The sequence below is a fragment of the Dipteris shenzhenensis genome, chromosome 13, assembly GCF_047967505.1.
Source record: "Dipteris shenzhenensis isolate YYH24624 ecotype China chromosome 13, Dip_SZ_1.0, whole genome shotgun sequence".
NCBI lineage: Eukaryota > Viridiplantae > Streptophyta > Polypodiopsida > Gleicheniales > Dipteridaceae > Dipteris > Dipteris shenzhenensis.
In genome coordinates this window covers 48,311,532-48,336,266 of record NC_141608.1, presented here as the reverse complement: position 1 = coordinate 48,336,266, position 24,735 = coordinate 48,311,532, and the positions used below count along the sequence as shown (strand labels likewise).

Below are 24,735 nucleotides of genomic sequence, written 5' to 3'. Positions count from 1 at the left end.
CTCGATACTGTGGGCCGTGGTTAATTCTGAAAAGAATAGGCAGTGTAGCCTATAAATTAGAATTGCCACAGGGGTGTAAGGTGCACCCGGTTTTTCATGTTTCACGTTTAAAGAAATTTTTGTATACAGGTGACTCACTAATCGAAGGTGTGGTTTTGTTTCAGGAGATAGAGGATATTGCAAGGCGCAAACCAACAAGAATCCTGGATCGAGGAACGATGCAAATACGAAATCGAAAGATACCCACGGTGTTGGTTGCATGGCATGGTCAGCCTCTATCGGAAGCTACTTGGGAATCCGTGTACCAGTTGCGGAGAGCATTCCCAGATTTCATCATCGAGGACGCTGATGCTTGAAGAGGGAAGGAATGTTATGCTCTAGCCGAGATAGCATGACCTCGGATAGATCGGTGGGCATTTTCTCTTAGATGACCAACTTTTGTAATAATTAATGTGCGTAATTAAATGGTCAAGAGAAGTAACTGCCAAGGTCCTAGGTGAGGGCGTAATGGCATTGACTAGATAGTTCTAATAGGGCTAGGGCCTAGGTGCATCTAATATGTAAATTGCCAAGGGGCAATTGTTTTAAAAGGGAACTCCAAGAGAGGGGTGAAAAAGGATGCATCTAAGTAAGGGCCTAAAATGTGACATGTGGCCAGGAACTATCTAGGGAGATTGGGGTCTCAAGGATAAGGATGAGGAATAATCAAGAAGAAATACGTAATGAGACGAATCCTATCTGAGAGTCTGGCTGGGTGGATAATCTAATTGCCATCGCCCGTGACTGAACAAGAAGGAATGAATGATTACTTGGGGTTTTAGGAACGGACAAGAGGTGAGTTTGATAGTTGAAAAGTGTATCGAGGTGACAAAGGCTGTAATTCCTTCCAAAGATCAACCAAATCAAGATGAATCAGTAATTGAGACCATGCATGCCTTTCAGAGGTTAACATATGGGTATTTCCTGATGTATTGTCACCCTGTTGCGGAGAATTATTGAAATCCCGACATATAAAGGCATGATATCTCCAAGGATATCGTTGCATGGCATCCCAGATTGCACTTCTATCCCGAGAAGATTGAGGTGCATATACAGAAGCAAATTCAAACACCTCGCCTTGAATGATGCATTGAAGAATAATCCATATGCCTTGATTGTTATTTAAAGCAATAACTGGCTGAAGCTCATGCTTAATCATAATGACTACGCCTGAGAAAGAGTGCTCCCAGCATAAAAGATATCATAGCCGCAGTAATGACCTGTCTTTCTTGCATAGACATGTTGATTGTGTTCTTGTAATGCCACTATATCAGGCTGAAATTGATTGATATACAGCCCCACAGATTTCCATTTCCTACTGTCGCACATCCCCTGAACATTTAAGGTAAGGCATTTGATATGAGCAAGCATATTTACAGATATTTATAGCAAAGAAACAGTTATGTACAGCAGCAACCTTCAGTATGTCAACCCTACATTTCTACCTCAAGGTCACGGCCTCTTTCCTAGGAAGAAACATCCGCTTGAGGAGTGGATAGCAATGCAGCAACCTCTTCTTCAGGGAAGAGAGTTCTACTAGCTGTCACTGCAGCCCATGTGATTCCAATTCCTGAGTTGATCTTTGGAGAGTTTCCACTAGAAGATGCACCATTCCAAGTGCGAGGGGGTGGAGGTCGTCGAACAAGAAATAACTTTTCTTGGACTTTGCCATCCATCAATTGGAGTTTTTCGGAAGCAAAGGGGAAGAAGCAGTCCCATTTGAAACCACTGGGGCTTTGCCTTTATCCTGATTCACAAGAAAGTGTCTATTACCTTTATTTTTATTCCCAATCAAGGCAAGAGCATCCTTATTGGGCATCTGAGCAGGCAAAGTAGCAAGAGGCATTTTATGTTGACTCATTGGACACTGAGAAAAAATAGCCCACAAAGAAGAAGAAAATAGAGTATTTGCAAGGAGAAGAAAAGGAAACAGATATTTAAGGATTTAGAGAGAAGAGAATACAAGTTTTGGAGAAAGAAAAGAGAAAAAACCAGAAAAAGATCCAAGATGAACTAGAAATCAGAGAAACAAGAGAGGTTCTGGCGATAGAAAGAGTCCACAATACCCAGGAACCAAAAAGGGGAGAAAGGAGGAAGAGAGAACCCTCAGAGCCAGCGGTTAGAGGCAGCCCGTAAGTAAACCCGGTACAGACAAAGACCCAGGAGCAAGAAAGGAGCCGACAGCAGCAGCTTGAAGAAGGCGGACAAGGCCATACAGGTCCGTACACCTATACGGGACTGTACGGAGCTATGTCGGGCTGTACGGCAGGTAATTAATGCCCCAAAACACCATTTTTTGGACGCTGATATGGTGCAGCAAATAGGTGAGGCAGACGGGCTGGTCTGAAGAGGCTAGGGAGCTGATGGGAGGGCTGCAGCAAGGGCTGCAAGTCCTCTCTCTCTCACCACACACTTTTTTTTAAGTGAAATCTTATATTTCTGTGTGGGAAATCTCAAAAGAGGTAAAAACAGAGGCTATGGAGGGTACTCAAGTTCATCCCTCGCACACATTGGCTAGTATCTGGACAGACATCGTACACACTCTGATGGCCGTATGGACGGGTATGCAGGGGGACTCCCGTGCAGCCTCAGCTAGGAGGGCTTCTTTCTTCAGGGAATGGAAGGATTCTCCTTTCTTCTCTGAAACTACTACAGGGTTGAGATGGCACTTTCAGCCTCAGCCTTGGCTTTTTTCCACCTCACTCTGAGGGGTTTTTTATTTATCCTCATGATTTCATGATGTATTCCGCTTTGAGCTTGCTCTCACGGGTTTTTGTTCCTACTTAATAGAAGTCTTTTTCATGGGGGGAAAAAAAAAAAAAAAAAGCGGTAAAAACCCACCAATAAGTACATGGAAAAAATTTACAAGTAAAACCTCAGAGCAAAAGTCATGAGGCAGCCAAGTAAAAAGTTACATATCAAGCTGGAGGAGGATCAAACACATCATCCTCCAGCTTCAAATTGTTGCTCTGTAAAAACTGATACAGTGATGAAACCACACCATCAATAAAAACAAGCTGTTTTTTGCCCTTGTGATTCTTCTTGATATAGGCTGGTACCTGAAATTTCTGAATCACAGGGTTAAAAACCTGTTGTAACATGGGATGAAAAGATTCCAGTAAAAAAGGTACTTTTGCATCCCGGACAGAAGAAAAATCTGGCACAGGCATCAAAGGCAGAGAGGGTAAATCAACATCTGTATCTTCCGACGAAATAGCTGCATCTGATAAAGCAGGACTTAGCATTTGAGCTTCATTATGAGGATCAACCTGAGTAAGAGCAGGGGCAGCATCTTGAGAGAGAGCATGTATATCATCCTGTACATCCATATCCTGAGTAGAAGGAGACTCATGGTGCTCAACAAGGGTGCAATCCTGAGCTTCTTCAGCAAGAGGAAGATTTGCCTGTGATTTATCTACCTTCCTCCAATAGTGCTTCGGAGCAGTAGAAGGCTACTCCAAAGAAGCCATAGCAGAAACCGGAGGAGAAGGGAGAGTAACCTTGACAGCTGAAGGAGCAGGAGGAATGGGCCTGGATGTAGAAGGGCAATCACGTGCAAAATGACCAACCTGAAGCAAAATGCAGCCTGATGCGCATCGGATGGGCAAATCCCAAATCAAGATCGAGAGTAGATGCACGGGTTGCGTCATATCCTAGAAAACGCAAAGGCGAACATCACGGGAAGCTTGCAAGAACTTTTGTCTCAAAACATGAAGAGGCCTTCCCAAAAAAGCTGCAAGAGTTGGAAGATGTTGAAGAAGAGGCACAGGCAGTGCTTTTAGAGTAATCCAAACCAGACAGTGAGTCAAAAGGGTAGCAGAAGGATCGAAAAGTGGATCCCAGGGCATCACATAAGCGAAGAAATCAATCCCAGGAACACCAGCACGACTGACTAGCCGCTCCACCACATCAGTCGAAGAAACGTGGGCATAATAAAATCCTTTGCCTAGAAAGAAAAAAGATGAAATACAATCCGGACACATTGCAGCTTCAGCCCAACGACGAAGTTGAGCGGCAGAAAGAACCCTGCCCATAAAGCAGAGACAGACTCCAAACTACTGAGCCTATTGAAGACCTGAAACCAGAAGGGCAGAATCCAAAGAGCAAACAAACGGGGAACTTGATGAAGGAACATTTGTGACAGAGGCTGAGCATAACTGACGTAGAAGATCCAGCTGCAAGGAAGCAGAAGGGCCATCTGCGAGATCAAGCTTTGCCGATTTGAAAGAGGATGAAGAAGGCAAAGCACCGCACTTCTGTCAAATGAAGACTCGAGCAGGAGGAACAGAGGAAGCAAAAAAAACAAAAGATGTTTTGGGAGCCTGTACGGGCTATACGGGCGGGGAAATCTGTACGGATTTTGCAAGTACGGATGAAGCAGGTACTAGCGTCTACACCACGTCTACCTAGACGGAGGGTTGTACGAAGGGCTGAACCGAAGGCTGTGTAGATAACTGCATGGGTCGGGGGGGCTGTACGGACTGTACGAAATTCCGTACAGCTGATGTGAGCTGTACGGATGGCGATGAAGGCTGCAAGGTGGAAGAGGGGGGCTGTACGGGCAAAATGGGAGGGAACAGAGGGGGACGGAGGGTCAACCAGGGCTACGGGGGCTCCAGAGCTGTCCATCGTCCTCACCCACACACACACACACACTCTCTCTCTCTCTCTCTCTCACCACACACACAAATACATGGTTTTGAAGTACACATAAGTAAAGAAGTTTTGGATTCCGTACTTAAACGTGTAATTCCTGGAACACACTATCAATATTCCACTGCGGGAGACCCTATGTCGGGGTCATCTCTAACATGGTATCAAAGACATGATCGGAAGTTCACAAAGAAGTGAGCTTGAATGCAATGACCTTGCTAAAGGATGACCTTGATTTAAAGCTCGGGGGAATCTACTTTGACATATAGATGATTGTACCTTGCGGCCTCAGGTTCAGATAGGTATACGAGACTTGTTATTTGGTTGCAGACCTTGCCAGATGGAGGACGAGTTGACACAGATGCTAGAGGATCTCATGCTGGTCACCCATCATGAGGGGGATAGTTGGAGGATGTTGGTACCTGGAATGCTTGAGTTCAAAGGTAGGTACGTGACTGAAGGTGGTGGTGCCATCAGGTGCTACCATGGATGGAGGGTGGTTTGCTTGGACAGGACCAGACCTGGTGGAGCGGAAGCCACTTGATGAAAAGCCAAGAATCAAGATCAACACCAGATTGTTCTGGAGGGATTCGAGATGGAAGCCAATGCAGCTTTTCGTCAAGGGTTCGGGATCAGGACAAGATGTGTCAGTGAGAGGGGGTGTTGGAGAAGTCACCTCGCATCTGTAAGCCCCCATATGAGGAGTGTATGGGGAGGTGGAATTCAGGTTAGGGTTGTCTCATGGGCAACACTATGGTTGCCATGTCCGCGGCAAACCCAGAAAGAAAAGCATGAAGAGGGGGCTGCCACATGGGCAGCAGACAGGCTGTCATGTGGGCAACACAATGAAGGACATACTTGATATGTCAGAGGCTCTTTGAAGGACTGGATTATCACAGATTAGAGGCAAAATGTTTGCAGTACAAATGTCTACTTGCAGCAGGTAACGGACCAGATCCAGGACTGAGAGTAGTCCAAACAGAGGGCAAGACAGCTATCCACACCAGGTGTACGGAGCTGTTGGATGCTGGAAAGGCCTAGGAAACAGTTAGAACAGGGGCGGATTGGCTATGGAGCAAAACATGGATCAATTTTGGATGGAATATGACCTAGAAGAAGGCAAACAAGTTGCAGGATATGGCACGCCAGATTTGGACCATGAAAGGGTCTCATATACACGCATATCTGGCTAAGGTAGGCCTAGGCTAGTGGCAGCTAGCCATGTGGCCAGGCAAGGCCATGAAGGCTTGCTTATAGGCCAGATAGAGGCAGCCAACCAGACCGACTTGCACATTGGCTAATAGGGACTGTGATGGAATGCCTCTGCTTTCAACGATTGTCCCTTCCACTCCCTGCTTCCCAAGAGCTGTGCTTCTTCAATGGAGGATCTGTTTAAGAATATTAAGGGATGCTACTGCCATAGAATGATCATTAGTGTATTGTATGGCTGTAGCTCTATGTCTGCAATGATTTAGCATCCTCTCTCTTTGATTTGCATGCAACATGTTTGGTGTTGCTTTGTTCAAGCATGGGAGGAACGGAACTGCACTCAATCTGAAATGAGTGAAGAAGCGTTAGTCCTTGGGAAGGCATGATTGCCACTTCTATGTGGATAGAGCTTCTATCCTAACATTTGCTGGCAAGCACGAACAATAATTGGCAGTCATCATCTTGAACCACCACTGCTCAAGGCAAAGCACCAGAAATACAACTATCACAGCCATAGGTCAGGGCAAGAAGCACAGCCAAACACAGGAGGAAGACAGGTCTGTATACTATTCTGTATATAATCAAACCTGGACTGCGATCGTTAAATTTGAAATTTGGTTTCAAAACTAGACTGCGATTGATAAAAGTAGGAGATTTTAAAATTTTCTGGCAAAGCGATCAATAAAAGTAGAAGACTTACGGTCTCCTATTGCTGAAGGTGCAGTATGGCTTTTGCTAGGATTTTGTGAATGGAAGGAAGATCCAGAACCTCTGAAAGCAAGACCCAGTGATAACATCACAACCAAAACTGAGCAGTATGTCTTGATGACTCAAATATGACTAGGATGAACTGACGCCTTGGTGATCATGGATTGCATTAAGTTGATTATCTCATGGATTCCATTACGTTTGCTATTTCATACTTTTAGAGTCCACGACATCAAATGAATAGGTTGAGTACTTTAGATGCGATAGATAATAGAGTGAATTTTGAGCAGACTTTCCACTGTGTCAAATTATGGGCAGTATGTCAAATTATGATTGGAATGTTTATCAAAAAAGTGGAGCAAGGGGGAGGTGAAGAGACGAACTTTTAATGAGGAATTTCCTTTATTTATGAGGGAGAGGAGCCCTTCTCTCATATTTATAATTGTATGGATTTAAAGCACCTTTACCTAGGTTTTTGAGTGAGTTTTATGTCTGGATATGCACTTTTTGCATCTCTTCTTGGCAAGCTGGACTTCAGTTTCTGGTAATTTATGACCTTGAGTCTGATTGGCGCTTGACAAATCGATGATGGCTCTCATATTCAAAGACTCAATTACTTTACTGCTTCATCTTTGTGTGTTTGAAGATATCACTCAGATTTTGACATTTGTCTGTAAAGGTTAAGAGGAACGTGCAAATATAATGGCTCAGTCTATGAGATATTTGAAGGGTTCTTTCCGAAATGCTTTTGCCCATTTTGGGAATGGCTTAGCAAAGTTTTTGGGATGTATGCTTTATGGTTTTGAGGTTTATCAATACTTTTTAGTCGTGTATTAAAGAAAAGTGGATTAATAGCACTCTCCTAAACTTAGTCCATCATGTTTGGTCCTGCTTCTTTGAAGTTTTACTCAATAAATACGAAGTGTTAGCCTTAGTGCACACTTTATTCAAAATCATCGAAACCATTTTAATCTTATTTTTTGAAGTAAAATATAAATAGCTCCTAAAATTGTCATCGGTACTTCACCTTTACATGTTGGCGTTGAGTTCGGATCACAAGTAGTAGACCAGGCCACCTAAAATGGCTATGAATGCCAAGTTACATGTATAGACATGGCGGAAATGTAATTGTCATTGTAATCAACACACGATTCTCTACTCTCTAATGTGCATGAATGTTTTGGAAGTCAAATGGTAGCTAAAGCTTTTGGTTTATAATCGTGAAACAAAACTTTCTTAGCATAGAAAGTCAATGGATGCAAAACATTTCTTTGATTTTTGTTTTTTGGTCATCTCTTCTCTTACATTTCTTATGGAGGAAGAAACATGTGGCAAAAGCGAAGGCATGCCACGTGTTGGATGGAGAGAGGAGGCTTGGAGTGGAGGGGGTTGGATAGTGCCACATGGAAGGCTAGAGTGGAAGGTTGGTGGGAGGGAGTGTGCAGATGGGTAGAGGGAGAGGGAGCTTGAACTTTGAAGCTTGGAGCCAAAGGAAATACAAAGGTTAATGCGCGTGTGTGATCCAGCTGCTCCAGCCTTCTCCCCGAATTTGGAATCTCCAGGCTTCTCCCCAACTCCCTCTGCCAACTCCCTTCATGGTAGCGCTAGTCTGACACACTCCAACAGCCTCTGACAACTACAAAAGATGCAATGCGTGGCTCCCCAATAGTTGTGTCCATGCATTTCAGGGATTCATAATGACAAAGCCCCAGTCTAATTGAACACGGTAAGGAAGTAATGCTTCATATCTTTGAGTGGTTGGGACCTTGGTCTTAAGTGATGGTCAATAAAGAACCCATCTTTTCTTGACCTTTTCCTTAAGCCGAATCTTTGGACTTTGCACAGTAGGTTGCTTCATTGTTGACTTCATCTTCATGACGATGGTAATACCTTTGGATGGAGGCTTCTATGTTTAGTTATAAATCTATCTAGATTTGTATCTACTATATGTCTATTCTATTTCTCAAGGAGGAGTTGTGCCACATGACATAAGAAGCTCAAGTGGAGAGAAGCTCATCAGGCAGCTAGAATTTACCTATGGGCTGTCACCAAGCTCTAGCTCCTCCAATTAAAATAAGGAGGAAGCTAAAGCCTATTACAAAAAGGAAGGAGAGTGCTCAAGAATGCAGAGCTCACAAGGGAGGAAAGAGAAATGGAATACTACCCAATAAGAGCTGATAAAAAAGGATTATCTATCACCTTCATGAAAGGAAGGCTTGAATGATCCACAATGATACAAGGGTGGTGACCACCCTTTCAATAGGAACAAAGCCCACATCATCTAGTCTACATCAAATCTACTATCTATATCCTCCAATCACATGGAAGTAGATTTAAACCCCTTTAGTCACAAATAAAAATCTCAATGGCCCCCCCCCAATCATCCGGTGGAGTATTGCACAATCATCCGGTGACATAAAATGAGAGAAGCCTTTATTAAATATTATAGGCTTATCACAAGGTTTTGGATATAGTCTAAGACATGTTGTTAGCTTAACACAACTCACTACATAGCACAAATTAGTGGTTGATTAATGAATATCACTCTATAAGGGTGTTTGATGTCTTCCTCACACAATGGCCAAGTGATTTGCACATGGGTATAAACAAGCTTGCATGAATATGCATGCGTTTTCTCTACCTTCTAACCTTAATTCAAGCAAAGAGGATAAAAACGCCTCCTCCAAATGGCAATGAGGGCACTCATCTTGAATAAGTGTAGAAGAAAAGAAGAAAGGAGGGTCTTACTGCTTGCCTCACACAAAAGATAGTGTCTACTCCTTTTACAAAATGTGGAGAAATAATAGGCATGTCACATCAAAATGCCATGAAGATAAACGCATAAAAATAGAGTCAAAAGATTATGTCACTACAAAAGTGACCTCTCCAAAAATTCCCATACATGTTCTACAATTGAGATGTCTCTAAAAGCAGTTCCGCCCAAAAAATAAAAGAAAAAAATATTGCCCATATTTCTAGGTGCTTGTGAATTAATTTCTCATGGTATAACCCAATGAAATGGAAAGGACACTACAAGGATAAGCTAGAGAAGCTAGCTTCTCTCACAAGGAAAATCAAGAGAAAAATGGCAGATAATTAAAGCCAACACTAGAGTTGACTACTAATTACACAATCAACGCTAAGGCTTGACTGGTCTTGAACCTTAAAGATGAACCTTTTGGCGAAAAATGCCGAGTATTACTAAATGTGAACCTTATCCGCAAAGGAGAGAAGAAAATCAAACAAGGTGAATGATATTTTAAAACGCTCTGATGGACGACTCTTGAGACATTGTGCCACGTCCTCATAGGCACTTCTATTGACTGAAGCATGCCTATATAACTATCATGAAGAAGAATAGAGACCATCATGTCGATTATTTAAATCAAGTACCCAAATCTAAGATTGGATGTAGATAATTACCGTCAGTCCAATCAGGATAGAGAGAGGCAAGTGCAAAAGTAGAATAAATTGAAGGTGTCCTTTCATCATTTGCTGTCCAACCATCCAACCTATGCATATCTACAGAGTAACATGCAAAAATTTAGAATTAATTTCCTTGCCTCCATTGGTCTCAATTTAGGGGGTGGTCTTCTTGTCATTAAATACCCAATGATGTCTGCACACCATTCGGGCACACCATCACTTTGGAACAAAGCAGTATCTCTAGCAGGTCATCTTCTATTCCATCCGGTTGTTCTTTTGTCATCAATCATGACATACGATTGCAATGTAGTGCCAATCTCCTTTCCGTACCACTATCTTGAAGTTGAATTCTTGGAGTAGTAGAAGCCATCTGGTGATCCAACCATTGGTACATGGTTGATTCACAAGACACAACAGGGCTTGATGATCCATGTAAAATACAAAGTTAATGGCCAATAAATAATGTCATAATTTGTTCACAATGTAGACCATTTCTAGGGCTTCTCTTTTAGTGGTAGTGCAATCAACCTCTTCATCATTTAACTACCTGTTATAGAGTAGATCGGGTAATCTTTGTGGTACTTGTCAAGTTGACATAGCATACTCCCTATTACATGTTTGGAACCATTTGTATGCACATGGAATTCAATGTCCCAATTTGGAGCCATTAGTATAGGAGTTGTGATCAATCTCCACTTGACAGTTTCGAATGATTATTCAATATTCTTCTGTCCAGATGAAAATCACCAGTAGCTTATAAAGGGGTCTTGCAATCATGGCATGCCTAAGTATGAATCTTCTATAGTATCCAGCATGGCCCATGAATACTTGGACACCCTTAGCATTTTGTGGGGGGGGGGACGCTCCATAATGTGACCTTAATGACGTCGTAATCGGTATATGCGTGTTGATAGAGACTGATCGACAAAGAAATGAGGTCATACTTGCAGTGGATACAGAAACATCACAATTGGCCTAAGGCACACAGACCAAGTAAAGAGCATAGCAAGATATGAGATCAGATATTGAAACTGCAAGGCGAAGGATTAACCAACTTGTTGATTTACCCTACGAGAGTGTGGGATGTGATATGCCCAAAACCAGCCCATGCTGTAGAGTTTAAACCATCTGAGTTGTAAAGACGGAGTGCCCTGCGCCTCTTGCCTCACTTTCTGTGAGATAGAGCAGGATTTGAGGATTCGTTGCCAGACAAAACTGCACACAAGATAACACTTTCAAACAACGTACCTTTGTTTGAAAGCCTGTGTGAGCCTCCTCGCAATCCCCAACTCCTTGATTTGCAAAATCTCTCTTACTTAACTTCATCAACTTCTCGAACCTCTCTCAGTATCTATCCCTCATTTAATCATCATTATTATGTAATGCACAGACACATATTGCACAAATTCATAACTAACTGCTAGCTTAGCTTGCAAGCTTAACTAATCTCTAAGGATCTCTCACAGTCAGGTTGAGTCCATGATCCTACTAATTAGTTCCCTGCACCATCATCTCACAAATTTGGCTCATCTATCACAGTTTAAAGATTAGACCTCTCTCCAACCACTTCATCACCCCATACGTGTTACATAGCCTGGATTCCAACACGGTCATCAAACAACGACGAACACATTGGAAGTTCTTGCTGCAGCGAGGGCTCCTCAAGAACGCCCCCCCCACAGGAGATTAGTGGCGGTCGTCCCACAGATGGATTTTCTCAAATGCCCCCCCTCATAGGGAAGGGTTCCCCCCTTGATGTAGAGCTTCTTAGAGTTTGGAGTCGCTTATCTGGAGGCCTCATTCCAGCCAGCCCTTCCTGCCACGAGGAGTTCAAGCAACATTCTCTTATCTAGCATCCATAGGTCAAGGATCAAGGGGGGTTGATGCTTCAACAGAGAACAAACCTAGAATAAGCTCAGTGGTATAACAGACCAGCTAGGTCCTTTGGAGCTTGGTGCCCCTTTCCCGTGGAGACAAAGGCACATGTGCATGCACTTTCGTACTAAAAGGAGTAGGCATTAGGATGGTGGAGACTGGCACGGCGACCCAAGAGTCTATGAGAAGTGTAGCAGAAATGAACGGGAGTGATGAGAGCGCCAACCTCACACACACCAAACAAGAAAATAGAAAAAAATGAGAGACACTGCAAGTGATCTCAGGCCAAAACCCCATAGCCTGCTAGGAAAAACCTCCGCTATACAAGGGAGAAATGCTCCACAACTAAGATGAACAACAAGGAGTGAGGGGGGGCCTATATATAGCTCCTCACCCTCCCTCCAGTCGGCTGTTCTAGCAGGCTGACCCTTGCTGGTAGGTGGGCTGATTGCAGCCTCTAGGGGCTGGGCACACAGTCCTATAAATGGGCTCTCCCCCCTCAACGCACAGCCTGGATGGGCCGACCTGCCGACCCCACACCCTGCATAAGAGGGGCTGCTGTGCAGCCTCTATAGGGCTGCCTGACTGCCCACAAACAGGCTGACTAGGGGGCCGACCCCCTACCCTACAAGCCGACTGCAACTAGGCCCTATAAGGGCTGCCTACATAGCCATAAGGGAGGTGACTGTTGGAATACTGAAAGGAAAGAGTACAATGGACACAAAATCAGAATACTTGCTTATGGAATGAAGAAGAGTGAGGTCCTTAAGTAGGCACCTCATACAAGCTCACTGACATCACTGATGACCTCAGAGCTCCACAATCATCTCCTCAATCTGCTCCTAGATTCTCTCAATCATCCTATGTGGCTCTCCACCACCTAACTGTGCTTGTGGGCACCTAACTGTGCCTCTAGCACTCACACATAGAAACATAAGGTGTGCCTGAGGCATACACCTTGAGATATCCCAACAAACCCCCCCTCAAGGGAATGCCTCAGGCTATGTCAAGGATACATCTAGTCTCATAGTTTCTCATGCCATCTCATGGTGGTCAAGGATAAATCTATGGCTAGGTTCTCATGCTAGCAAGGGTTCCCTTGGGTGTAAGGTAAACAAAAGGGATACAAAAAGACTTTCCAATGGTTATCACCCCTGTATGTACATGCACACAATGTCTGCAGGAGGTACCATGGAACAAAAACATACACATGGTCTACATCATAAGGTGACCAGAGGTGTTTACAAAACACACAAAACACAATAGTTTATTTTCATTCATTTTGGAGGACTATCCAGGCTGAGTACCTTGACATAAAAAGAGAGATCTGGAGCATACATAGAGATGTGTTTAAAATGCATAATCTTCAAAGGATGCCTCATCTTGTGGAGGCTCATTAACTGTAAGTAGATTTGCATTTTCTGTCTTTGCTTTGGCTCTGCAAAACTTCTCATTATGGTTGTTCTTGCCACAGTGCTTGCATGGATTAACTTTGAAGCAGTCCTTTGAAAGGTGATTTGTCTTTCCACAGTGATTGCAAGGAGTATACTTGCCCTTCTGGACTTTTACAGCATAAGCAGTGTCATTGCCTTTCCTTAGCTCCATATGCCTTTCTTCTTCTTGGAGAGCAGAGATAATGCCTTCAAGGTTAGGATTGGGAAGATTCTTCAAAGTGCTAACAATGTGATCAAATCCTTTAGGCATACTCTTAAGTAACACTGCCATAGCATCATCAGGAGTGATAGGAGAGTTGATAGAAGCTAATTGAGTCATAAGACTCCGCATATAGTTGACATGAGCTGCTAAAGTAGTATCACTTGACATCTTTAATTCAAAGAAAGAGATTTTAAGTGATAGTTTAGAGATGTGAGAGCTTGCACCAAAAATCATGTCTAGCTTCTGCCAAGCTTCCGAAGGAGACTCTAAGTCAGAAATATGATGTATATAATCATCACCCAAAGCAAGAGCAATGATACCATATGCCTTTTCTTCTCTTGCTGGATCCCTTGCCGGTCGTGTCGGTGTTGAGGATTCTCCAGCATTGGAGGCTGTAGAAGAAGCGGTAGGAGTAGGTTTGACAAGTCCCCATAAGTTCTCCCGCATCAATGCAAATTTCACCTTCATTTGCCATGTATGGAAGCCCTTTCCATTGAACTTCTCAAGATTAAATATGGTAGCCATGAGAGGGTCTAACCCAGATATTGGGCAGTGTCTATCTCTCTTACAAGGCAAAAATAACTGAAAGACTTCCAAAATATGAGCACTTGATGTAGCAAAGAGTAGTGACTAGATTTCAAACAATGATGCTTCTTCTTACATGCTTCATAGAAGTGGGTGAAATAAACACTTTCCAATCAAGATTAGGTCTAGCAAGTCAAAACAAAACTGAAGCAACACTTGTAGTGAAGTTATTGAAAACTTCAAAAGACCAGAAATGCTAGAGTAGCATTTTATGTAGCATCATTTTCAAAAGCTTGTCAAAACTGTCAAAACTAGAGAGCTGAACTTGGAGGGCTTATAGCACACTCTTCAAAGCAAAAGAAAGGGGGCTTTCTAAGGCAAAAGAAAGCTGGTATACCACAGTAGAACCTCTGGGAAGAAGAGGCGAAAAGACGCGTCAGGTCGCCTTCTCCTTCTTCAACAAAGTCGACTGGTTTTTCTATGTTTTCTCCTTCAATATGCAGCCATTGCTGCTCAGATTTCAGCACAAGGTAGCTCTAGGTATGGAGAAGCTTGCCCTGAAAGGAATTAGAGAAAGAAGGAGCAGGCGTAGAGAAAACGCAGCAAGAAGAATCGACGAAATTCGTACAATGGCGACCAGCAGAGGTTGAAATTCTTCAATTCCTTGCAGCCCGAAATTCGCCCCAACAAGATGGATCTCCAGCTGGAAGGGCGTGGGAAATGGGTGAGAACCGGAGGAGAACAAGCTCAAGCAAATTTTAGGAAGAAGAGGGAGAGATGGTGAAGAAGAAGAAGAGGAAGAAGATGATGATGTGGCAGAAATGGGCTCAAGGAGGATCAAATGGCTTTGATACCATGTTGGAATACTGAAAGGAAAGAGTAGAGTGGACACAAAATCAGAATACTTGCTTATGGAATGAAGAAGAGTGAGGTCCTTAAGTAGGCACCTCATACAAGCTCACTGACATCACTGATGACCTCAGAGCTCCACAATCATCTCCTCAATCTGCTCCTAGATTCTCTCAATCATCCTATGTGGCTCTCCACCACCTAACTGTGCTTGTGGGCACCTAACTGTGCCTCTAGCACTCACACATAGAAACATAAGGTGTGCCTGAGGCATACACCTTGAGATATCCCAACAGTGACCTGCCCCAATCAAGCCAACAACAGCACCTAGGTGGCCGACCAACAGGTCGGCACACCTTTGCCTACACATAGGCTTGTGGGGATGCTGGACTACTGCATATATGCTACCCCAAAGGTGGCCACATAGGCACAACATATAGGCGCCTCCATGTGAGCTTGGAGGAACCTCTCTACCCTACTCTACCCTCACAAGGGGCGGGCACTCACTCAACCTACCCTAGCCTCACACTGGGCGGCGGGCACACCCACAACACTAGCCCTCTCTCTCTAGAGTGACATCAGGAGATGTTGACTTCCAACCCCCCATCTCAGCACCTGGATGGAACATAGACACCAGGGAGCAGGGTGTGCTGCTGGAACAACTAGAGGAATCCATCGTGTGATACTCCATCGCTGAAGACCACCACAGGTACTCTCGAAGAAGCTCCCTCTTGCCATGAAGCGCCTCAGCACAATCACTGGAAACTAGGTACTTCCGATCCTTTTTTGCCATATTTTTACATAGTTGGAAGCTTTTTTTTTCCTTCGCTCAGACGCTCAGAAGATTTTGCTCAAAAAATGGTCGTCCCCCCATCTGGACCACTGCATATGACGAGAAAAACCAAGAGGTATGCCATGCTCATCAAGTATGCTATCATTCCAACATGATAGATTGCCAATCTATCTCTTCCAAAGGAGCATAGTTGCCAGCTGAAACGGAAACGGAACGGAAACGAAAGAAACGAAAACCGAAAAAATCAGGAAAACGGAGTTTCCGGCCCCCGCCAAAATGGAAACGGAAGAAACGGTAATATGGTACAATCAATGTATACAATTTTATATTTTATACATAATACAATTATCAATAGAGTGCAAATTATACATAATACAATTATCTATACTTGAAGCATCATGCATGCTTCTATGATTCTAAATTCCTTGAGGATTGATCTATCTCGTATCATCCATGAATGATGCTTCAACAATCGACATGTGTCATGAACTAAGTTCTAACTTATAACTTCTAATAAGTTTGAAGTTACCACAATCCGAAGTTTGAGAGGAAGGATGGCGAGGTGAGAGGGAGGATGGAGAGGTGAGAAAGGATGGAGAGGTAGAAGGAGGATGGGAAGGTGAAAGAGGATGGAGAGGTAGAAGGAGTCGGAGGAGGAGGATGTGTTGCGTCTAGGAAGCAATGGAAGCAAGAAGGAGAAAAACGAGATGCTGTAATAGATTGCTGCAAAAACTGAAGTGTGGAGGCTGAAGGGAGAGCCAACATAACAAAACCCTAGGGCTAACTGCCCTAACTGGACTAAGTGTCCTAACTGACTTAGATGGTACATAAACTAATTGTACCAATAGTCCTAACCGACTATAACTAGGCCTACAAGGCACATACCAAGGTATAAGTGGCTTCTATGGATAGCCCATGAGATGGCCTACAAACCCCCCTCCATGGTATGGGCTGAAGCATCCTAGACATGGCTCAGGATATCTAAATATCTAGTGTCATGGTTGCGCATGTTTGTCCCGTAGGGATATAGCAACCTATGACTGTACAGAGTACAACAGATCAAGTTACAAAAGGTACTAAGTTTAAAGCTTGCCAAAAAGCCTCAAACTTAGGTCGAGGTAGAGCCTTCATAAAAAGATATGCCAAGTTGTCTTCAGTGGGAACATAAGACAACTCAATATCACCTGTTGATAATTGCTCTCTGACATAGTGATAGTGAACCTCAATGTGCTTTGTGCGAGCATGGAAAACTGGATTCCGTGCAACAACAGGTACGGAAGTATGATTGGAGTATGGTTCAGCCCCCAGGGCTGAATCATACGTGACCCTAATTTTACCCCAAAAAATCAGAAAAATATAGAATGTACACATTTACCTGAGAGAGAACTACAAAACTTTCAACTTCAAACTTCAAACTTCAAACTTTTATTGATTTTAAAGTCATGAAGAGTCCAGGAACTGGATTTTGTCATATGATACATAGTGATAGACACCAAAACATCATTATCAATAATCAAAGGTAGTAGGTAGGCAGGTACTACATCAAAGGCAAGCTGGAAAACATCATATATCAAACTGAAAAGGCTGCCAGCCTGGGCCCTGCAAGCTGCCACAAGCTACAGCCAAGAAACAAAACTGAAATGCATTACAACTGATGAGGCTCAAGCCTCAAGGTGCATCCTCATCCTGTGCCTCATCCTCATCATCATCAGCATCAGTGCCATCCTCCTCCTCCTCCTCCTCCTCCTCATCCTCATCACTGTCAATCTCATCTGCCTCGCCATGGGACTCCAAAATATTGGAGCTGCTTGGAGCTACAGCAACATTCATCCTTCCTGTAACAAGAGGGGCTGGTCCGGCTGGAATCTCCTCTTCTCCCTCTGTAGTCTCTTGCAAAGCAAGCAACCTTTCATCATCCTTCTCCTTGTTGATCATTTCCAAGGTCATTTCTATCTTCTCAAATCTCCTTTCCTTGATTTTAGAGATCAGTCACAAATTAGTATGGATGTATACTAATTGTTCTATATTCTTTGGAAGAAGCCTAATCCTTCTTTTGGTATGTATAAGAGAGAATGTGCTCCAGTGGCAGGTGGATGTATTCATACCAATACCAAAAATGGCAGTGGTTGTTTTTTAATGCTAGTTTTATTCATAAGAATAAACTGTGTTATTCGTACGAATAGCCAGTTTTTCGTACGAATAAAATGGGAAATAACATTTGAAACGTTTTAAATCGTAAAAAACGCGTATTTGAGCATTTTTTTCGAATTTAAAAAAAGGCGCCCGAATTATTGCAACTTAGGTTTCAAATGGCCAAAGGAGCTATGCAGTGCCAACTCATCAACGCAACTGGCGTGGTCCTGATGCACAAGGTTTGAATTCTTAATCAATGCAAATTATTTTAAGAAGATTCGAATCTGTCGATGCATATTGCATTCGTCTCTCTCTTGACCTTTTGACTTTTGCAGGCTTCTGCACGTCACAAGGAGAAGCACATGTCCCCTACGAGAGCACTTGAATAGCCAACTGCTGCAAATTTGGAGTGTGAGCCCCAAATGTCTCCCACCACTTCACCCCTTGGTGCATCCTCTTATCATCCTTTGCAATTGCCCGAGCAAATGTGCCTGACATGGACTTGTAAACATCAAACTCATCAAATAAGATACCCTGCCTCTCAACATCATACTTTGTGTACCGCTCAATCACATCCATCCACCCATCATGCACCTCCTTATCACCATCTGGATTTCTCTCTCTCCAAATAGAATGGAGAACAAAAGCTGTTGCATGTAAAGGAGAGTGCATCATATCCCACCTATTAACACACAAGTCTCTGACATCAGCCAACTTGGAGGAGTCTATGCCATCTATAGTCTGTATCTTCTCCACCATTCGATCAGTGAGCTCATATACAAGTCCCATGGTAGCCCCTTCCCTATCAACATCAAGCTCTTCTGCAATTTATTTTTACCTGCCTTTGCTTGCAACCTTCTGCAAGTGTTCTTCACATTTTCAGGGGGGGAGGAGCAAGGGTCAACCCCAAGGCCTGTCAGCCCAAGAAAATTTGCTCTTATGCGGGTAGGTCCTCCATCCCATTTGTGAGGGCAGTACTTGCATTTACAAGTGAACTGCCCCTTTCCCAAATGCTTCAGTGTCTCTACAAATTCCCATTCTTCTCCTTTCTTTCTTCCCATCTGAGAGAGAGAGAGAGAGAGAGAGAGAGAGAGAGATGAGAATCTGAATTTCAGAATGAGAAGAAACTTCAAGACCCAAGATTCAACGGATAACATGGAAGAGATAAGAGGGAGTCAGTGGTCACCTCGGTCCTCCTGAAGGCTAAGAGTCACAAGAGCTCAGAGAATCTACTAAGTTGTGCATGTTTCAGGAGCTGGTGCTCCTCCCCCTCTAGCTGCCCTCTCCCCTCCTCTACCAGCCCCTCCCCCTCCCTCTCAGCCTTACCCTCTCCTTACCCTCTTTGCTGTTTGTTGTCTAGCCCCTCCCTCTCCCGTCACTAGCCCCTCCCTCCGTCGCTCAACCTCCCTCTCCCGTTGCTCAGCCTCTCCACCTCCGTCGCTAGCCTCCCCGCTCAGCCTCTCCGTCGCTAGCCTCCCTCCCCCATCGCTAGCCCCTCCCTCCGTCGCTCAACCTCCCTCTCCCGTCGCTCAGCCTCTCCACCTCCGTCGCTCAGCCTCTCCGCCTCAAGCCCCTCCTCACCGCTCAGTCTCTCCACCTCTCTCTCTCTCTCTCTCTCTCTCTCTCTCTCTCTCTCTTCAACCTTAGCCTCACTCGTCACCCGTTACCTCAACCTCTTTGCTCATCACCGTCCATCGTCAACTCCACCAGCGCCACCAGCACCGCACCAGTTAACCTAACCGAGGTTAACTCTGACCTAACCAAACCTCGATAGAGGTTAACCCAACCTAGGGTTAACCCCTAGTTGGGCTGAACCCCCAGCCTAGCTAAGGGGTTAGCTCAGCCAGGGGGCAGCAGAAGATATGGCCAGCAAGGAATGGCCGAGCCTCTCCTCAAAGTCCCCCCCCTCAACCCCAATCATTTCACGCAACAGGTCCTGATACGCCACCGTTGCAGCTATGACACCCTCTCCGTATGCACATACATACCTGCGAGGAGGTGTGGACCGACCCATCATTGGGCACCATGAACAGATTTTTTATCTACAAGAGCAGGTAAGAGAGTTAAAGATGCAATTGGCAGATGCAGTAGCTAGAATTTAGGTTCTAGAAGGACCTAGCAAGCAGGCAGTCATCGATGAGGTTGTAAAATCTTACGAGGCTTCCCTCCCTACCCCCCAGCTAGTCTCCACAGTCAAAGACCTAGTTCACACTGAAGTACAAACCCCAAAGAAGGAAGTGATTGTGGAGTTCGATGCAAAGGTTAACAAGGCTGACATTCAGGAAGAGATTAAAGAACATGCAGCTAGGCGTGATAATGCTTTGAAGATTAGAATAGGGGGACTCCCCGAAGGATGGTGCAAAGAGGAGGACTCTTTTAGCGACACCTTAGCACATATCAAAGCAACCATGCCTAATATTGATTGGACAATTGATAAGGATGATGCTCTTGATGATAACGATGAACCCAGAGCAACTCGTATCTTACAGTCTAAAGGTCATGCTATCATTACGCTTAACTCACGGGATCTACGAGTCAAGCTTCTCCGACAATCCTACAAGTTGAAAGGAACTAAGATATGGATAAAAGAACTTACACGAGATTAATTGAAAAATAAGGCAGCGGAATTAGCTAAGGTCAAGGCTGCAAGGAATGATGGAAAATGGGTAGTATACCGTGAGGGCGTAGCACTCATTAAAGAGTTTAAATCCAAGCCAAAAGACTCTCAGTCTTAAACTGATGTATGGCCAATTATGTTTCTTTCCAAGTCATAATGTAGGTACTCTAAATAAATGGAGCTGCTTTATGCACTCCTTGGAGCTACCCTCCCTAAGCTGATGTACTAATTGGTTTTCATGTTGTTCCATAGACTTCTTGGTCTTCCGTGGACATTAATAGACTTTCTTTCTTTCTTGCTGAAGGCCAGGTAGCTGAGACTCGAGAGCTCTGGACTCTGGACAGTGGAAGGCTACAGCCTACGTCATGTTTCAATAGCTGGGTGCTTGGAGAGCTGGCTGTACGGCAGCCTACATGATCTTGGTATGGCTGGCTGTACGACTGGCAACTTGGCTGTACGGAAATTGTACGGATGGGCTCAAGGGCCAAGGTTGTGCGGAAATGGTACGACTGGGCTCAAGGGCCAAGGGTCACGCTTGGAAACTGCGCCTGTTGCAAATTGGAGAATAATAGCCGTACGGGCGGCGTCAAAGGCCTGTAAGTTTTTTTTTTTTGGGCCCCAAAAGAAAAAACGCGTATGGAATTGTATTCCGTACGCGTACGAAAAAGGCGTACGGAATCTGTACGCTCCGTACGCGTACGAAAAAGGTGTACGGAATCGTACGGAAAAGACGACCGTACACGTACAGTTCCAACTATGTGTGACACAGGAGTGTCAGAACAACCAGCCCAATCACTATCAGTGAATCCATGCATGACAAGTGAAGTATCATTACCATAAAGAAGGCCTAAATGCTCAGTGCCTTTGAGATATCTGAAACCACGCTTCACGGCATGCCAATGGTGCATAGATGGGCAATGCATATATCAGCTCAACTGTGAGACAGCATAAGATCAGGTCTCGTATGGCATAGGTAAATCAAACATCTAACTGCCTGTTAATAGAGAGTGACATCACATGTACCGCTGCCATCCTCAGAAGAGAAGTGAGAACCAGTCTCTAATGGTGTGGATACTGGCTTGCAATCCTCAAATTGAAAATGCTGCAAAAGCTGTCCAATGTACTTGGATTGTGACATCAAAACCCCCTCACTGCTAGCAAATTGGATGCCCAGATAGTAGTACAGAAGACCAAGATCAGACATAGCAAATGGTTGCTGTAAATCAATTTTAAAATCTACAATTTGCTGAGCATGTGTCTCAGTCACAAGCATGTCATCCACATAAAGGACTAAAATCAGCAAATCTGTCCCACACTTGCGGATGTAAAGGGTAGCCTCTGTAGGGCTATTATGAAAGCCAAGTGTGAGCAAATGAGTATGAATTCTCGAATACCAAGCCCGAGGTGCCCGCTTCAATCCATAGAGGGTCTTTTTCAAGCGGCATACCTTGCGTTTAGAACCTTCAACCTCAAAGCCAAGAGGTTGGGAAACATAGACCTCTTCCTGCAAATGTCCATGAAGGAAAGTTGTCTTAATATCAAGCTGATGTATCTGCCAATGAAAGTGGGCAGCAAAGGGAATAACAATGCGAATAGTAGTGATCCTGGAAGTGGGAGAAAAAGTCTCCTCAAAGTCAATGCCATGCTACTGAGCATAGCCCTTAGAAACAAGACGGGATTTGTAACGGTCCACTGAACCATCAGCTTTCCATTTAATTTTGTGAACCCACTTAGTTCCAATGGCATTCTTGCCATGAGGCAAATCACACAACTACCAAGTGTTATTCTGATGGATAGAATCCAATTCAGCTTGCATGGCCTTCATCCAACAATCATTCTTGAAAGGCATCTTGATGACATAAGGGCTCTTCATTGCATGCTGTAGCAAGCAAAGCATAAGCAACAAAACTAGCATGCTCTTTCCGGACAACTGCTCTCGTACGGGCTGGCAGAGGAGTATCTTGTTTGCTATCTTTTAATGTGTCAAGGAGCCAACGGGGTACCTTTTTGGGCTCCTGAATTTCTGCTCTTTCTTGGTCAAGAGCCCTGTGCAAATGATCCTGATCAATGATATGCATATCAGGCTGACTTTCTACCTGCACATGTGGCTACAAATGACCAACACATGGAGGAGATACAACCTCAGATGGAACATAATCCCGAGCATCGGATGGAAACAAAGGCATCAAGCTGTCAAATATGTCGAGGGCATCAACAACTGGCTGTTTTTGTCAGTCTAGCAAAAGCATAGTGGAAGATTCATCAAACACAACATCCCGACTTACAAAACACTTGCCCGTGCGGGGCTGATATAGCTTATAGCCCTTGCTCTCTGAACTATACCCAAGAAAAATGCACTTAATAGCTTTATCATCCAACTTAGTGCCTTTCTGTGAAGGCACATGAGCATAAGCTCGGCATCCAAAAGTCCTCATGTGGGAAATGCGAGGCTTACGACCCATCCAAGCCTCATAAGGTGTGATAGTCTGCAATGCCTTTGTAGGACACCTATTCAAGATGTAATTTGCACACATGACCGCATCCAACCACAACTTATTAGGCAACTGTTTGCCTTTCAACATGCATCTGGCCATTTCCATCACTGATCTATTCTTCTGCTCAGCCATGGGATTCTGTTGAGGAGTATAAGGCACCATGCATCGATGATTGATGCCATGGGAAGCCAAAAAAACAGCAAACTCCTACAACATGTATTCACCCCCCCTGTCTGTATTAAGGTGAGCAATGTGCAGCCCACACTCATTCTCAGCCAAGGCAATAAAGTGCTTGAAGCATGAAGAAACTTCAGATTTGGATTACAATGCAAAAATCCAAGTGTACCTGGTAAAATCATCAATAAAAGTGACAAAATAGTAGAAACCCCCAAGAGCTGCAACCCTCATGGGTCCACAAACATCACTATGAACCAGATAAAGCTTGCGTGAAGCACCAACTCTCCCATCCTTGGGAAATGCAACACGGTGCATCTTACCAAGCAAGCATGGTTCACAAACATGTTTGGTAGGCATATGCATTTTGGGAAGATCCACAACCATATCTTCCTTACATAGCTTTACCAAGGCTCCAAAATTAAGGTGTCCAAACCTCTCATGCCACAAATGAGTATCGGCCATGGTAGAATCAAGTGCAAAGGCATGTGCATCGGCAAGTGCAGCATCATCATCCAAACATCTGTCATAAGCATCAAGTCTATAAAGACCTCTAGACAATGTGCCAGTCAAAACCATGGTAAAGGCATGTGTAGCATCATACACTGCACACCTCACACCATCAAAAATATCTAGTGCAAAAGATCGACATGAGTCTGCTAATTTTGCACAAGACCAGCATTGGGCTTTCTTGGTTACATGTCAATATAATCCTGATGTTCATGATGCTTGTATGGCAGTTTCAGATGTTCGTGATGCCTGGTTCTTTGATAGTGGTGCTAGCAAGCACATCACTTCCTGTAGGAAGTTATTCAGCTCATTGGAGCTTACATCTCAGGGGGGCAGTGTCACATGTGCCAATAATGCATCATATACCTTGAAACGTATTGAGCAACTTGCTCTTACTTTTGTCTCTGGTGGTATTGTTACTCTAGAGCATGTGCTTTATGTTCTAGACATTCGTAAGAACCTCATTTCTATTTCAGCCATTGCTACATGTGGGAACCAGATACTGTAGGACCAGACTCTTTCTTTTTCTTTTCAGATGCTATGCGCTTCTTGCATTCAGAAATATCATGCCCAGGTTTCCTGCAATAATTACATCTCTTTTTCTTTTTGTTATCCCCTGAAGAAGAGGCACCATGTGAATGAGAGGGTTTTCCAGCTGAAACCTTGCCTTTACCTTTGTGTTTGTGATGGGCAGCAAATGCTTGATCACTAGCCATAGAAGCATTGCGATTCACACGACTTTGCTCCTCTTGAAGAAGAGCAACCAGCTGGTCAAATGAGAATTGATAGGCATCACACCCTTCAACTAATCTCAATGTAGTAGCAAAGCCTTGATATGAATCAGGCAACCCATCAAGGGTATTAGAAACAAGCTGAGAATCAGGCATAATCTCATCAATGTTGGCCAACTGCTCTGTCAAATCCTTCACATTAGTGAGATAGGCATCCATGTTACCACCCTCATCAAGCTTCAAATCTTTCAACTGTTTGCAGAGACAGGAAACCCTCGCTTCATTCTGCACCTAATACAAAGATGCAAGCTTATCCCATGCTTGCTTAGCTCTTGCAAGACC

At 44.0% G+C, this 24,735-nt stretch overlaps 1 protein-coding gene and 1 pseudogene across 2 annotated transcripts in view; both read right to left on the bottom strand.

Moving 5' to 3' along the window:
* SHOC1 (shortage in chiasmata 1) overlaps positions 1-24,735 on the bottom strand; it is a 68,480-nt gene that overhangs the window by 20,014 nt on the left and 23,731 nt on the right. The gene's annotated exons all lie outside the window — the stretch shown is intronic.
* Positions 17,402-18,445, bottom strand: LOC147895516 (uncharacterized; annotated as a pseudogene).